This window comes from Dendrobates tinctorius, unplaced genomic scaffold (assembly GCF_039654945.1).
Source record: "Dendrobates tinctorius isolate UK_male_01 unplaced genomic scaffold, ASM3965494v1 ptg000272l, whole genome shotgun sequence".
NCBI classification, from domain to species: Eukaryota; Metazoa; Chordata; class Amphibia; order Anura; family Dendrobatidae; genus Dendrobates; species Dendrobates tinctorius.
Window position 1 is genome coordinate 12,563,795 of NW_027361939.1, and position 13,526 is coordinate 12,577,320.

The 13,526-nt window shown below is 42.0% G+C and overlaps 18 non-coding genes across 18 annotated transcripts; 12 read left to right on the forward strand and 6 right to left on the reverse strand.

Moving 5' to 3' along the window:
• Positions 1-369: 369 nt before the first annotated feature.
• TRNAM-CAU (transfer RNA methionine (anticodon CAU)) lies at positions 370-442 on the reverse strand. Its single transcript has one exon. It is a non-coding gene; the product is annotated as a tRNA-Met (tRNA).
• An 88-nt stretch (positions 443-530) lies between these two features.
• TRNAE-UUC (transfer RNA glutamic acid (anticodon UUC)) lies at positions 531-602 on the forward strand. Its single transcript has one exon. It is a non-coding gene; the product is annotated as a tRNA-Glu (tRNA).
• An 892-nt stretch (positions 603-1,494) lies between these two features.
• On the forward strand, positions 1,495-1,566 carry TRNAE-CUC (transfer RNA glutamic acid (anticodon CUC)). Its single transcript has one exon. It is a non-coding gene; the product is annotated as a tRNA-Glu (tRNA).
• Positions 1,567-2,192: 626 nt separating this feature from the next.
• Positions 2,193-2,265, reverse strand: TRNAM-CAU (transfer RNA methionine (anticodon CAU)). The gene has a single exon. It is a non-coding gene; the product is annotated as a tRNA-Met (tRNA).
• An 88-nt stretch (positions 2,266-2,353) lies between these two features.
• Positions 2,354-2,425, forward strand: TRNAE-UUC (transfer RNA glutamic acid (anticodon UUC)). The gene has a single exon. It is a non-coding gene; the product is annotated as a tRNA-Glu (tRNA).
• A 1,855-nt stretch (positions 2,426-4,280) lies between these two features.
• TRNAE-CUC (transfer RNA glutamic acid (anticodon CUC)) lies at positions 4,281-4,352 on the forward strand. The gene has a single exon. It is a non-coding gene; the product is annotated as a tRNA-Glu (tRNA).
• Positions 4,353-4,978: 626 nt separating this feature from the next.
• TRNAM-CAU (transfer RNA methionine (anticodon CAU)) lies at positions 4,979-5,051 on the reverse strand. Its single transcript has one exon. It is a non-coding gene; the product is annotated as a tRNA-Met (tRNA).
• An 88-nt stretch (positions 5,052-5,139) lies between these two features.
• Positions 5,140-5,211, forward strand: TRNAE-UUC (transfer RNA glutamic acid (anticodon UUC)). Its single transcript has one exon. It is a non-coding gene; the product is annotated as a tRNA-Glu (tRNA).
• Positions 5,212-6,103: 892 nt separating this feature from the next.
• Positions 6,104-6,175, forward strand: TRNAE-CUC (transfer RNA glutamic acid (anticodon CUC)). The gene has a single exon. It is a non-coding gene; the product is annotated as a tRNA-Glu (tRNA).
• Positions 6,176-7,071: 896 nt separating this feature from the next.
• Positions 7,072-7,143, forward strand: TRNAE-CUC (transfer RNA glutamic acid (anticodon CUC)). Its single transcript has one exon. It is a non-coding gene; the product is annotated as a tRNA-Glu (tRNA).
• Positions 7,144-8,108: 965 nt separating this feature from the next.
• On the reverse strand, positions 8,109-8,181 carry TRNAM-CAU (transfer RNA methionine (anticodon CAU)). The gene has a single exon. It is a non-coding gene; the product is annotated as a tRNA-Met (tRNA).
• Positions 8,182-8,269: 88 nt separating this feature from the next.
• TRNAE-UUC (transfer RNA glutamic acid (anticodon UUC)) lies at positions 8,270-8,341 on the forward strand. Its single transcript has one exon. It is a non-coding gene; the product is annotated as a tRNA-Glu (tRNA).
• An 892-nt stretch (positions 8,342-9,233) lies between these two features.
• TRNAE-CUC (transfer RNA glutamic acid (anticodon CUC)) lies at positions 9,234-9,305 on the forward strand. Its single transcript has one exon. It is a non-coding gene; the product is annotated as a tRNA-Glu (tRNA).
• Positions 9,306-9,931: 626 nt separating this feature from the next.
• Positions 9,932-10,004, reverse strand: TRNAM-CAU (transfer RNA methionine (anticodon CAU)). Its single transcript has one exon. It is a non-coding gene; the product is annotated as a tRNA-Met (tRNA).
• Positions 10,005-11,061: 1,057 nt separating this feature from the next.
• TRNAE-CUC (transfer RNA glutamic acid (anticodon CUC)) lies at positions 11,062-11,133 on the forward strand. Its single transcript has one exon. It is a non-coding gene; the product is annotated as a tRNA-Glu (tRNA).
• A 965-nt stretch (positions 11,134-12,098) lies between these two features.
• On the reverse strand, positions 12,099-12,171 carry TRNAM-CAU (transfer RNA methionine (anticodon CAU)). The gene has a single exon. It is a non-coding gene; the product is annotated as a tRNA-Met (tRNA).
• Positions 12,172-12,259: 88 nt separating this feature from the next.
• Positions 12,260-12,331, forward strand: TRNAE-UUC (transfer RNA glutamic acid (anticodon UUC)). The gene has a single exon. It is a non-coding gene; the product is annotated as a tRNA-Glu (tRNA).
• An 892-nt stretch (positions 12,332-13,223) lies between these two features.
• Positions 13,224-13,295, forward strand: TRNAE-CUC (transfer RNA glutamic acid (anticodon CUC)). The gene has a single exon. It is a non-coding gene; the product is annotated as a tRNA-Glu (tRNA).
• The last annotated feature ends 231 nt before the right edge of the window (positions 13,296-13,526 follow it).

Here is a 13,526-nt window from a genome sequence, read left to right on the forward strand (position 1 = left end):
ACAAAATCTCTTCGGAAAAGAGGAGCCTGCTGCCCCGTGTGAGGATCGAACTCACGACCTTCAGATTATGAGACTGACGCGGGTGTTTTTCAGACAAAAGTATTTCAGGTAGATTTTGCGCTTAGCTGTCAATCATTCTGAACACCAGCTTTTGGTTACATTCATTGTGACGACCTTTGGCACAAGATTTAATTTTTTGTCATAGCTCAAATCACTCTCATCTGCCTCTTTATACAGCAAACGGGTCAAGAGAACCAGCATCCCATGTGTCATTTGGGTTCACAAATCCTTACTTATCAGAAACGTGTTAGAAATGAAGGGGAAAGTTCTAAGTTTTTGACAATATCTCTTCGGAAAAGAGGAGCCCGCTGCCCCGTGTGAGTATCGAACTCACGACCTTCAGATTATGAGACTGACGCGCTACCTACTGCGCTAACGAGGCAAGATGCACGTGCCAATCTGCAGACGTTTCTTGTGCAAGCCCCCGAGCTGATTTTTTTCAATAGATACCTCAGTGTGTAGCTATCCATTCCCATATGGTCTAGCGGTTAGGATTCCTGGTTTTCACCCAGGCGGCCCGTGTTCGACTCCCGGTATGGGAACGCACCTTTTACTGTACTACTGCCAACAATCCAAGACAGAAATGTATTTTCCAGACAATAATATTTCAGGTAGATTTTGTACTTTGCAGTCAAAAATGCTGAACATCAGGGTATTTGTGGCTCTTACTGACCTTTAGCACAAGATTTCATTTTGTTTCATAGCTTAAACCATTCTCAACTACACCTTATTACTCCAAAGCGTCAAGGGACGCAACAATCCATGTGTTCTGTCTGTCACTAAGGCTCCTGTTTCCTTTCGAATCGGAAACGTTTCAGTGAGAAAGTTCTGAGTGGGTGACACAATATCCCAAGAAAAGGGAGGAGAATAGTTCCCCGTGTGAGGAAAAAACATCATGAACTTCAGATTACCAACTGACGTGCTAAGTACCATGCTCATGTGGCAACTTTTTTCTTTTGTGATGTAAAAGCTATTTAATCAAAGCAAAAACTTCTTTTTTTTTTTTTTTTTAATTTATCTTGCTGCTTAGTGTATAACTTGTCCCACGTGGAAAAGTGGATAGGACCTAGTAAACCTGGTCGACTGGTTTACTTCCTGCTATGGGAGTGACACTCCTTTGGAACTAGTACACACATTCGAAAGCTGCCCCGTGCCTTGTACGTGGAAACAGTTTAGGAACTAAATTGGTTATGTTTTGGTACTGAATCGGAAAAATCTGTGGCCCTGTAGCCAAGATGGAGACAGAATCGATTGAGAAAACGAGGGACCAGTACCCCGTCTAACAATCGAACGTTCATCTTTCAGCTTATGAGACTGATTTGCTTACAACTGTGTTAACGAGGCAAGCTGCGCAAATAGAACTGCAGAAGTTGCTTGTGCCAAGTAGAAAACTTATTTTTTTTCAGATTGTCACTGATAAGACAGCACATCTTTTCCCATATGGTCTAGCGGTTAGGATTCCTGGTTCTCACCCAGGCGACCCGGGTTCAACTCCCGGTATGGGAATGTATTTTTCTGTACTGCCACCAACATTCAAAGACAAAGGTGTTTTTCAGACAAAAGTATTTCAGGTAGAATTTGCGTTAAGCTGTCGAAAATTCTGAACGCCATCTTTTGGTCCGTTCGTTGTGATGAACTTTGGCACAAGATTTAATTTGGTTTCATAGCTCAAATCAATCTCAACTAGCCCCTTTTAGAGCAAACGTGTCAAGAGAATCAACAACCCATGTGTCCTGTCTGTCATTTGGGTTCGCAAATTCTTACTTATCAGAAACATTTTAAATCTGAAAGGGAAAGTTCTAATTTGGTGACAGAATCTCTTCAGAAAAGAGGAGACCGCTTCCCCGTGTGAGGATCGAACTCACGAACTTCAGAATATGAGACTGACGCGCTCGCTACTGACGGGTGTTTTTCAGACAAAAGTATTTCAGGTAGATTTTGCGCTTAGCTGTCAAACAGCTCAAATCACTCTCATCTGCCTCTTTATACAGCAAACGGGTCAAGAGAAACAGCAACCCATGTGTCCCATCTGTCATTTGGGTTCACAAATCCTTACTTATCAGAAACGTGTTAGAACTGAAAGGGAAAGTTCTAAGATTTTGACAAAATATCTTCGGAAAAGAGGAGCCTGCTGCCCCGTGTGAGGATCGAACTCACGACCTTCAGATTATGAGACTGACGCGCTACCTACTGCGCTAACGAGGCAAGATGCACGTGCCAATCTGCAGACGTTTCTTGTGCAAGCCCCCGAGCTGATTTTTTTCAATAGATACCTCAGTGTGTAGCTATCCATTCCCATATGGTCTAGCGGTTAGGATTCCTGGTTTTCACCCAGGCGGCCCGCGTTCGACTCCCGGTATGGGAACGCACCTTTTACTGTACTACTGCCAACAATCAAAGACAGAAATGTATTTTCCAGACAATAATATTTCAGGTAGATTTTGTACTTTGCAGTCAAAAATGCTGAACATCAGGGTATTTGTGGCTCTTACTGACATTTAGCACAAGATTTCATTTTGTTTCATAGCTTAAACCATTCTCAACTACACCTTATTACTCCAAAGCGTCAAGGGACGCAACAATCCATGTGTTCTTTCTGTCACTAAGGCTCCTGTTTCCTTTCGAATCGGAAACGTTTCAGTGAGAAAGTTCTGAGTGGGTGACACAATATCCCAAGAAAAGGGGGGAGAATAGTTCCACGTGTGAGGAAAAAACCTCATGAACTTCAGATTACCAACTGACGTGCTAAGTACCATGCTCATGTGGCAACTTTTTTCTTTTGTGATGTAAAAGCTATTTAATCAAAGCAAAAACTTCTTTTTTTTTTTTTTTTTTTTTAATTTATCTTGCTGCTTAGTGTATAACTTGTCCCACGTGGAAAAGTGGATAGGACCTAGTATCCCTGGTCGACTGGTTTACTTCCTGCTATGGGAGTGACACTCCTTTGGAACTAGTACACACATTCAAAAGCTGCCCCATGCCTTGTACGTGGAAACAGTTTAGGAACTAAATTGGTTATGTTTTGGTACTGAATCGGAAAAATCTGTGGCCCTGTAGCCAAGATGGAGACAGAATCGATTGAGAAAACGAGGGACCAGTACCCCGTCTAAGAATCGAACGTTCATCTTTCAGCTTATGAGACTGATTTGCTTACAACTGTGTTAACGAGGCAAGCTGCGCAAATAGAACTGCAGAAGTTGCTTGTGCCAAGTAGAAAACTTATTTTTTTTCAGATTGTCACTGATAAGACAGCACATCTTTTCCCATATGGTATAGCGGTTAGGATTCCTGGTTCTCGGCCGGGTTCAACTCCCGGTATGGGAACGCACCTTTTACTGTACTACTGCCAACAATCAAAGACAGAAATGTATTTTCCAGACAATAATATTTCAGGTAGATTTTGTACTTTGCAGTCAAAAATGCTGAACATCAGGGTATTTGTGGCTCTTACTGACCTTTAGCACAAGATTTCATTTTGTTTCATAGCTTAAACCATTCTCAACTACACCTTATTACTCCAAAGCGTCAAGGGACGCAACAATCCATGTGTTCTTTCTGTCACTAAGGCTCCTGTTTCCTTTCGAATCGGAAACGTTTCAGTGAGAAAGTTCTGAGTGGGTGACACAATATCCCAAGAAAAGGGGGGAGAATAGTTCCACGTGTGAGGAAAAAACCTCATGAACTTCAGATTACCAACTGACGTGCTAAGTACCATGCTCATGTGGCAACTTTTTTCTTTTGTGATGTAAAAGCTATTTAATCAAAGCAAAAACTTCTTTTTTTTTTTTTTTTTTTTTAATTTATCTTGCTGCTTAGTGTATAACTTGTCCCACGTGGAAAAGTGGATAGGACCTAGTATCCCTGGTCGACTGGTTTACTTCCTGCTATGGGAGTGACACTCCTTTGGAACTAGTACACACATTCAAAAGCTGCCCCATGCCTTGTACGTGGAAACAGTTTAGGAACTAAATTGGTTATGTTTTGGTACTGAATCGGAAAAATCTGTGGCCCTGTAGCCAAGATGGAGACAGAATCGATTGAGAAAACGAGGGACCAGTACCCCGTCTAACAATCGAACGTTCATCTTTCAGCTTATGAGACTGATTTGCTTACAACTGTGTTAACGAGGCAAGCTGCGCAAATAGAACTGCAGAAGTTGCTTGTGCCAAGTAGAAAACTTATTTTTTTTCAGATTGTCACTGATAAGACAGCACATCTTTTCCCATATGGTCTAGCGGTTAGGATTCCTGGTTCTCACCCAGGCGACCCGGGTTCAACTCCCGGTATGGGAATGTACTTTTCTGTACTGCCACCAACATTCAAAGACAAAGGTGTTTTTCAGACAAAAGTATTTCAGGTAGAATTTGCGTTAAGCTGTCGAAAATTCTGAACGCCATCTTTTGGTCCGTTCGTTGTGATGAACTTTGGCACAAGATTTAATTTGGTTTCATAGCTCAAATCAATCTCAACTAGCCCCTTTTAGAGCAAACGTGTCAAGAGAATCAACAACCCATGTGTCCTGTCTGTCATTTGGGTTCGCAAATTCTTACTTATCAGAAACATTTTAAATCTGAAAGGGAAAGTTCTAATTTGGTGACAGAATCTCTTCAGAAAAGAGGAGACCGCTTCCCCGTGTGAGGATCGAACTCACGAACTTCAAAATATGAGACTGACGCGCTCGCTACTGACGGGTGTTTTTCAGACAAAAGTATTTCAGGTAGATTTTGCGCTTAGCTGTCAAACAGCTCAAATCACTCTCATCTGCCTCTTTATACAGCAAACGGGTCAAGAGAAACAGCAACCCATGTGTCCCATCTGTCATTTGGGTTCACAAATCCTTACTTATCAGAAACGTGTTAGAACTGAAAGGGAAAGTTCTAAGATTTTGACAAAATCTCTTCGGAAAAGAGGAGCCTGCTGCCCCGTGTGAGGATCGAACTCACGACCTTCAGATTATGAGACTGACGCGCTACCTACTGCGCTAACGAGGCAAGATGCACGTGCCAATCTGCAGACGTTTCTTGTGCAAGCCCCCGAGCTGATTTTTTTCAATAGATACCTCAGTGTGTAGCTATCCATTCCCATATGGTCTAGCGGTTAGGATTCCTGGTTTTCACCCAGGCGGCCCGCGTTCGACTCCCGGTATGGGAACGCACCTTTTACTGTACTACTGCCAACAATCAAAGACAGAAATGTATTTTCCAGACAATAATATTTCAGGTAGATTTTGTACTTTGCAGTCAAAAATGCTGAACATCAGGGTATTTGTGGCTCTTACTGACATTTAGCACAAGATTTCATTTTGTTTCATAGCTTAAACCATTCTCAACTACACCTTATTACTCCAAAGCGTCAAGGGACGCAACAATCCATGTGTTCTTTCTGTCACTAAGGCTCCTGTTTCCTTTCGAATCGGAAACGTTTCAGTGAGAAAGTTCTGAGTGGGTGACACAATATCCCAAGAAAAGGGGGGAGAATAGTTCCACGTGTGAGGAAAAAACCTCATGAACTTCAGATTACCAACTGACGTGCTAAGTACCATGCTCATGTGGCAACTTTTTTCTTTTGTGATGTAAAAGCTATTTAATCAAAGCAAAAACTTCTTTTTTTTTTTTTTTTTAATTTATCTTGCTGCTTAGTGTATAACTTGTCCCACGTGGAAAAGTGGATAGGACCTAGTATCCCTGGTCGACTGGTTTACTTCCTGCTATGGGAGTGACACTCCTTTGGAACTAGTACACACATTCAAAAGCTGCCCCATGCCTTGTACGTGGAAACAGTTTAGGAACTAAATTGGTTATGTTTTGGTACTGAATCGGAAAAATCTGTGGCCCTGTAGCCAAGATGGAGACAGAATCGATTGAGAAAACGAGGGACCAGTACCCCGTCTAAGAATCGAACGTTCATTTTTCAGCTTATGAGACTGATTTGCTTACAACTGTGTTAACGAGGCAAGCTGCGCAAATAGAACTGCAGAAGTTGCTTGTGCCAAGTAGAAAACTTATTTTTTTTCAGATTGTCACTGATAAGACAGCACATCTTTTCCCATATGGTCTAGCGGTTAGGATTCCTGGTTCTCACCCAGGCGGGCCGGGTTCAACTCCCGGTATGGGAACGCACCTTTTACTGTACTACTGCCAACAATCAAAGACAGAAATGTATTTTCCAGACAATAATATTTCAGGTAGATTTATTACTTTGCAGTCAAAAATGCTGAACATCAGGGTATTTGTGGCTCTTACTGACCTTTAGCACAAGATTTCATTTTGTTTCATAGCTTAAACCATTCTCAACTACACCTTATTACTCCAAAGCGTCAAGGGACGCAACAATCCATGTGTTCTTTCTGTCACTAAGGCTCCTGTTTCCTTTCGAATCGGAAACGTTTCATTGAGAAAGTTCTGAGTGGGTGACACAATATCCCAAGAAAAGGGGGGAGAATAGTTCCACGTGTGAGGAAAAAACCTCATGAACTTCAGATTACCAACTGACGTGCTAAGTACCATGCTCATGTGGCAACTTTTTTCTTTTGTGATGTAAAAGCTATTTAATCAAAGCAAAAACTTCTTTTTTTTTTTTTTTTTTTTTAATTTATCTTGCTGCTTAGTGTATAACTTGTCCCACGTGGAAAAGTGGATAGGACCTAGTATCCCTGGTCGACTGGTTTACTTCCTGCTATGGGAGTGACACTCCTTTGGAACTAGTACACACATTCAAAAGCTGCCCCATGCCTTGTACGTGGAAACAGTTTAGGAACTAAATTGGTTATGTTTTGGTACTGAATCGGAAAAATCTGTGGCCCTGTAGCCAAGATGGAGACAGAATCGATTGAGAAAACGAGGGACCAGTACCCCGTCTAAGAATCGAACGTTCATCTTTCAGCTTATGAGACTGATTTGCTTACAACTGTGTTAACGAGGCAAGCTGCGCAAATAGAACTGCAGAAGTTGCTTGTGCCAAGTAGAAAACTTATTTTTTTTCAGATTGTCACTGATAAGACAGCACAACTTTTCCCATATGGTCTAGCGGTTAGGATTCCTGGTTCTCACCCAGGTGGCCCGGGTTCAACTCCCGGTATGGGAATGTACTTTTCTGTACTGCCACCAACATTCAAAGACAAAGGTGTTTTTCAGACAAAAGTATTTCAGGTAGAATTTGCGTTAAGCTGTCGAAAATTCTGAACGCCATCTTTTGGTCCGTTCGTTGTGATGAACTTTGGCACAAGATTTAATTTGGTTTCATAGCTCAAATCAATCTCAACTAGCCCCTTTTACAGCAAACGTGTCAAGAGAATCAACAACCCATGTGTCCTGTCTGTCATTTGGGTTCGCAAATTCTTACTTATCAGAAACATTTTAAATCTGAAAGGGAAAGTTCTAATTTGGTGACAGAATCTCTTCAGAAAAGAGGAGACCGCTTCCCCGTGTGAGGATCGAACTCACGAACTTCAGAATATGAGACTGACGCGCTCGCTACTGACGGGTGTTTTTCAGACAAAAGTATTTCAGGTAGATTTTGCGCTTAGCTGTCAAACAGCTCAAATCACTCTCATCTGCCTCTTTATACAGCAAACGGGTCAAGAGAAACAGCAACCCATGTGTCCCATCTGTCATTTGGGTTCACAAATCCTTACTTATCAGAAACGTGTTAGAACTGAAAGGGAAAGTTCTAAGTTTTTGACAAAATCTCTTCGGAAAAGAGGAGCCTGCTGCCCCGTGTGAGGATCGAACTCACGACCTTCAGATTATGAGACTGACGCGGGTGTTTTTCAGACAAAAGTATTTCAGGTAGATTTTGCGCTTAGCTGTCAATCATTCTGAACACCAGCTTTTGGTTACATTCATTGTGACGACCTTTGGCACAAGATTTAATTTTTTGTCATAGCTCAAATCACTCTCATCTGCCTCTTTATACAGCAAACGGGTCAAGAGAACCAGCATCCCATGTGTCATTTGGGTTCACAAATCCTTACTTATCAGAAACGTGTTAGAAATGAAGGGGAAAGTTCTAAGTTTTTGACAATATCTCTTCGGAAAAGAGGAGCCCGCTGCCCCGTGTGAGTATCGAACTCACGACCTTCAGATTATGAGACTGACGCGCTACCTACTGCGCTAACGAGGCAAGATGCACGTGCCAATCTGCAGACGTTTCTTGTGCAAGCCCCCGAGCTAATTTTTTTCAATAGATACCTCAGTGTGTAGCTATTCATTCCCATATGGTCTAGCGGTTAGGATTCCTGGTTTTCACCCAGGCGGCCCGTGTTCGACTCCCGGTATGGGAACGCACCTTTTACTGTACTACTGCCAACAATCCAAGACAGAAATGTATTTTCCAGACAATAATATTTCAGGTAGATTTTGTACTTTGCAGTCAAAAATGCTGAACATCAGGGTATTTGTGGCTCTTACTGACCTTTAGCACAAGATTTCATTTTGTTTCATAGCTTAAACCATTCTCAACTACACCTTATTACTCCAAAGCGTCAAGGGACGCAACAATCCATGTGTTCTGTCTGTCACTAAGGCTCCTGTTTCCTTTCGAATCGGAAACGTTTCAGTGAGAAAGTTCTGAGTGGGTGACACAATATCCCAAGAAAAGGGAGGAGAATAGTTCCCCGTGTGAGGAAAAAACATCATGAACTTCAGATTACCAACTGACGTGCTAAGTACCATGCTCATGTGGCAACTTTTTTCTTTTGTGATGTAAAAGCTATTTAATCAAAGCAAAAACTTCTTTTTTTTTTTTTTTTTAATTTATCTTGCTGCTTAGTGTATAACTTGTCCCACGTGGAAAAGTGGATAGGACCTAGTAAACCTGGTCGACTGGTTTACTTCCTGCTATGGGAGTGACACTCCTTTGGAACTAGTACACACATTCGAAAGCTGCCCCGTGCCTTGTACGTGGAAACAGTTTAGGAACTAAATTGGTTATGTTTTGGTACTGAATCGTAAAAATCTGTGGCCCTGTAGCCAAGATGGAGACAGAATCGATTGAGAAAACGAGGGACCAGTACCCCGTCTAACAATCGAACGTTCATCTTTCAGCTTATGAGACTGATTTGCTTACAACTGTGTTAACGAGGCAAGCTGCGCAAATAGAACTGCAGAAGTTGCTTGTGCCAAGTAGAAAACTTATTTTTTTTCAGATTGTCACTGATAAGACAGCACATCTTTTCCCATATGGTCTAGCGGTTAGGATTCCTGGTTCTCACCCAGGCGACCCGGGTTCAACTCCCGGTATGGGAATGTACTTTTCTGTACTGCCACCAACATTCAAAGACAAAGGTGTTTTTCAGACAAAAGTATTTCAGGTAGAATTTGCGTTAAGCTGTCGAAAATTCTGAACGCCATCTTTTGGTCCGTTCGTTGTGATGAACTTTGGCACAAGATTTAATTTGGTTTCATAGCTCAAATCAATCTCAACTAGCCCCTTTTAGAGCAAACGTGTCAAGAGAATCAACAACCCATGTGTCCTGTCTGTCATTTGGGTTCGCAAATTCTTACTTATCAGAAACATTTTAAATCTGAAAGGGAAAGTTCTAATTTGGTGACAGAATCTCTTCAGAAAAGAGGAGACCGCTTCCCCGTGTGAGGATCGAACTCACGAACTTCAGAATATGAGACTGACGCGCTCGCTACTGACGGGTGTTTTTCAGACAAAAGTATTTCAGGTAGATTTTGCGCTTAGCTGTCAAACAGCTCAAATCACTCTCATCTGCCTCTTTATACAGCAAACGGGTCAAGAGAAACAGCAACCCATGTGTCCCATCTGTCATTTGGGTTCACAAATCCTTACTTATCAGAAACGTGTTAGAACTGAAAGGGAAAGTTCTAAGATTTTGACAAAATCTCTTCGGAAAAGAGGAGCCTGCTGCCCCGTGTGAGGATCGAACTCACGACCTTCAGATTATGAGACTGACGCGCTACCTACTGCGCTAACGAGGCAAGATGCACGTGCCAATCTGCAGACGTTTCTTGTGCAAGCCCCCGAGCTGATTTTTTTCAATAGATACCTCAGTGTGTAGCTATCCATTCCCATATGGTCTAGCGGTTAGGAATCCTGGTTTTCACCCAGGCGGCCCGCGTTCGACTCCCGGTATGGGAACGCACCTTTTACTGTACTACTGCCAACAATCAAAGACAGAAATGTATTTTCCAGACAATAATATTTCAGGTAGATTTTGTACTTTGCAGTCAAAAATGCTGAACATCAGGGTATTTGTGGCTCTTACTGACATTTAGCACAAGATTTCATTTTGTTTCATAGCTTAAACCATTCTCAACTACACCTTATTACTCCAAAGCATCAAGGGACGCAACAATCCATGTGTTCTTTCTGTCACTAAGGCTCCTGTTTCCTTTCGAATCGGAAACGTTTCAGTGAGAAAGTTCTGAGTGGGTGACACAATATCCCAAGAAAAGGGGGGAGAATAGTTCCACGTGTGAGGAAAAAACCTCATGAACTTCAGATTACCAACTGACGTGCTAAGTACCATGCTCATGTGGCAACTTTTTTCTTTTGTGATGTAAAAGCTATTTAATCAAAGCAAAAACTTCTTTTTTTTTTTTTTTTTTTTTAATTTATCTTGCTGCTTAGTGTATAACTTGTCCCACGTGGAAAAGTGGATAGGACCTAGTATCCCTGGTCGACTGGTTTACTTCCTGCTATGGGAGTGACACTCCTTTGGAACTAGTACACACATTCAAAAGCTGCCCCATGCCTTGTACGTGGAAACAGTTTAGGAACTAAATTGGTTATGTTTTGGTACTGAATCGGAAAAATCTGTGGCCCTGTAGCCAAGATGGAGACAGAATCGATTGAGAAAAATGAGGGACCAGTACCCCGTCTAAGAATCGAACGTTCATCTTTCAGCTTATGAGACTGATTTGCTTACAACTGTGTTAACGAGGCAAGCTGCGCAAATAGAACTGCAGAAGTTGCTTGTGCCAAGTAGAAAACTTATTTTTTTTCAGATTGTCACTGATAAGACAGCACAACTTTTCCCATATGGTCTAGCGGTTAGGATTCCTGGTTCTCACCCAGGTGGCCCGGGTTCAACTCCCGATATGGGAATGTACTTTTCTGTACTGCCACCAACATTCAAAGACAAAGGTGTTTTTCAGACAAAAGTATTTCAGGTAGAATTTGCGTTAAGCTGTCGAAAATTCTGAACGCCATCTTTTGGTCCGTTCGTTGTGATGAACTTTGGCACAAGATTTAATTTGGTTTCATAGCTCAAATCAATCTCAACTAGCCCCTTTTACAGCAAACGTGTCAAGAGAATCAACAACCCATGTGTCCTGTCTGTCATTTGGGTTCGCAAATTCTTACTTATCAGAAACATTTTAAATCTGAAAGGGAAAGTTCTAATTTGGTGACAGAATCTCTTCAGAAAAGAGGAGACCGCTTCCCCGTGTGAGGATCGAACTCACGAACTTCAGAATATGAGACTGACGCGCTCGCTACTGACGGGTGTTTTTCAGACAAAAGTATTTCAGGTAGATTTTGCGCTTAGCTGTCAAACAGCTCAAATGACTCTCATCTGCCTCTTTATACAGCAAACGGGTCAAGAGAAACAGCAACCCATGTGTCCCATCTGTCATTTGGGTTCACAAATCCTTACTTATCAGAAACGTGTTAGAACTGAAAGGGAAAGTTCTAAGTTTTTGACAAAATCTCTTCGGAAAAGAGGAGCCTGCTGCCCCGTGTGAGGATCGAACTCACGACCTTCAGATTATGAGACTGACGCGGGTGTTTTTCAGACAAAAGTATTTCAGGTAGATTTTGCGCTTAGCTGTCAATCATTCTGAACACCAGCTTTTGGTTACATTCATTGTGACGACCTTTGGCACAAGATTTAATTTTTTGTCATAGCTCAAATCACTCTCATCTGCCTCTTTATACAGCAAACGGGTCAAGAGAACCAGCATCCCATGTGTCATTAGGGTTCACAAATCCTTACTTATCAGAAACGTGTTAGAAATGAAGGGGAAAGTTCTAAGTTTTTGACAATATCTCTTCGGAAAAGAGGAGCCCGCTGCCCCGTGTGAGTATCGAACTCACGACCTTCAGATTATGAGACTGACGCGCTACCTACTGCGCTAACGAGGCAAGATGCACGTGCCAATCTGCAGACGTTTCTTGTGCAAGCCCCCGAGCTGATTTTTTTCAATAGATACCTCAGTGTGTAGCTATCCATTCCCATATGGTCTAGCGGTTAGGATTCCTGGTTTTCACCCAGGCGGCCCGTGTTCGACTCCCGGTATGGGAACGCACCTTTTACTGTACTACTGCCAACAATCCAAGACAGAAATGTATTTTCCAGACAATAATATTTCAGGTAGATTTTGTACTTTGCAGTCAAAAATGCTGAACATCAGGGTATTTGTGGCTCTTACTGACCTTTAGCACAAGATTTCATTTTGTTTCATAGCTTAAACCATTCTCAACTACACCTTATTACTCCAAAGCGTCAAGGGACGCAACAATCCATGTGTTCTGTCTGTCACTAAGGCTCCTGTTTCCTTTCGAATCGGAAACGTTTCAGTGAGAAAGTTCTGAGTGGGTGACACAATATCCCAAGAAAAGGGAGGAGAATAGTTCCCCGTGTGAGGAAAAAACATCATGAACTTCAGATTACCAACTGACGTGCTAAGTACCATGCTCATGTGGCAACTTTTTTCTTTTGTGATGTAAAAGCTATTTAATCAAAGCAAAAACTTCTTTTTTTTTTTTTTTTTAATTTATCTTGCTGCTTAGTGTATAACTTGTCCCACGTGGAAAAGTGGATAGGACCTAGTAAACCTGGTCGACTGGTTTACTTCCTGCTATGGGAGTGACACTCCTTTGGAACTAGTACACACATTCGAAAGCTGCCCCGTGCCTTGTACGTGGAAACAGTTTAGGAACTAAATTGGTTATGTTTTGGTACTGAATCGGAAAAATCTGTGGCCCTGTAGCCAAGATGGAGACAGAATCGATTGAGAAAACGAGGGACCAGTACCCCGTCTAACAATCGAACGTTCATCTTTCAGCTTATGAGACTGATTTGCTTACAACTGTGTTAACGAGGCAAGCTGCGCAAATAGAACTGCAGAAGTTGCTTGTGCCAAGTAGAAAACTTATTTTTTTTCAGATTGTCACTGATAAGACAGCACATCTTTTCCCATATGGTCTAGCGGTTAGGATTCCTGGTTCTCACCCAGGCGACCCGGGTTCAACTCCCGGTATGGGAATGTATTTTTCTGTACTGCCACCAACATTCAAAGACAAAGGTGTTTTTCAGACAAAAGTATTTCAGGTAGAATTTGCGTTAAGCTGTCGAAAATTCTGAACGCCATCTTTTGGTCCGTTCGTTGTGATGAACTTTGGCACAAGATTTAATTTGGTTTCATAGCTCAAATCAATCTCAACTAGCCCCTTTTAGAGCAAACGTGTCAAGAGAATCAACAACCCATGTGTCCTGT